At 55.1% G+C, this 1,496-nt stretch overlaps 1 protein-coding gene across 1 annotated transcript in view; it reads right to left on the minus strand.

Moving 5' to 3' along the window:
• The window catches only part of CNNM3 (cyclin and CBS domain divalent metal cation transport mediator 3), a 23,708-nt gene that overhangs the window by 907 nt on the left and 21,305 nt on the right, over positions 1 to 1,496 (minus strand). The window lies entirely within an intron of this gene.

A 1,496-nucleotide genomic window follows, 5' to 3' on the forward strand; every position in this document is an offset into this window, starting at 1 on the left:
AGCACCCCACCCCCCTCCATACACACAGGGTGACAGGAGAAGCCCTCCCTCAAAAACCCCCAAAAACTCTGGTCTGAGACAGCAAATCAAAGAGAAGGGGACGATATTTACCTTGGGTGTTTTTGCAAAACAAAACAATGCACCCCAGTCCACAGTCATTATCAACTGTAGTTTCCAAATGTGCCAAAGAGGGACAAGTCTACTGGAAAGGCTGGGGAGAGCAGAGAAAGAGGGAGGGAGGGAGGGGGAGGGAGACAAGCCGTTGAGGGGAGACAGCAGCGCCCCAGAGACCCTCAGCTGTGGAAGGAAGCAGACCTAGCTCCCCCACCCAGCCCGGAGGCACCCAGAGCCATCCCCGGGAAAGACAGTCCCCCTGGGAAGAGCTGCTGGCAACTTGAAAGGGCTTTCGGCATGCAGCGGCGGGGTGAGAGGCCCTTCTCCATCCCCGGCCACGTGTGTGCCCGTCACCCCTCACCTACCTCTGCTGCTGGAAAAAAACCCCATGACCTCTCAACTCCATCTCCCACTAACTTCCTTAAGTGCCCTTATGTGCAAAAAGGAGCCCTTGTGTGACATCGGCCTGCTAGCGCAAGGTCAGCAGTTCGAAACCAGGTGCTCCTCAGGACGAAGACAGGGCTTCCAGCTCCCTAAAAAGAGCTTGTCTCGGAAACCCACAGGGGCACATCTCCCCTGTCCTACAGGGTCCCTGCAAGTCGGCTTTGACTCAATGGCAGCGAGTTTGAGTTCCGTACATGAACAAAGGGGTTGTCTAGTATTTACACACAGGGAGGGGGCACCTGGGCCAGTTTGCTAACCCTGCTGCAGGGAGTGAAAATTCAGTCTCCCCAGCACTTTAGGCGAGACTAGGGTAGAGCCAGGACCAGGGGTGGGGGTGGGGGCGCAATGCAAGCTCATCTCCAAGAGGGGCTGGCTCTAATCTGACCCATGTGATCAAGTGAAGCCCAGTCTCCTGGGTAGCCCCAGAGCCAAGGTGGGGAGCGGGGAGCTGACAGGTGAGCCTCAAAGGGGTAAAACGTCTGGTAAACAGGAAATCACTAACATGGTGCTCAAAAAGAACAATCAATCATTACAGAGGTAGACCAGTCGATCTGCTACAGGGCTGGCTCTATGCCCACGGGCTCAGCGCCGGCATCTCTGCAGAGATGAGCAGAGGCCTCGTCTGCTGAAGTGATGTCATGTTCAAGCCAACCTTGAGGTCAGTCAAGTGCTTTAAACATGGCACCATGCAGCTTCCTTCAATGACACATGTGCTACCGAGTTCTAACAGCACCGTCTGAGTTCTACCTGCACTGTCTCATGGGAACCACTGTGTTCTAACTGCACTGTCTCAGGGGAAACCACTGTGTTCTAACTGCACTGTCTCAGGGGAACCACTGTGTTCTAACAGCACCGTCTCAGGGGAACCACTGTGTTCTAACAGCACCGTCTCAGGGGAACCACTGAGTTCTAACAGCACCGTCTCAGGGGAACCACTG

Source organism: Echinops telfairi, unplaced genomic scaffold, assembly GCF_000313985.2.
Source record: "Echinops telfairi isolate 266 unplaced genomic scaffold, ASM31398v2 ScPeMD7_7467;HRSCAF=8505_1, whole genome shotgun sequence".
Taxonomy (NCBI): Eukaryota; Metazoa; Chordata; class Mammalia; order Afrosoricida; family Tenrecidae; genus Echinops; species Echinops telfairi.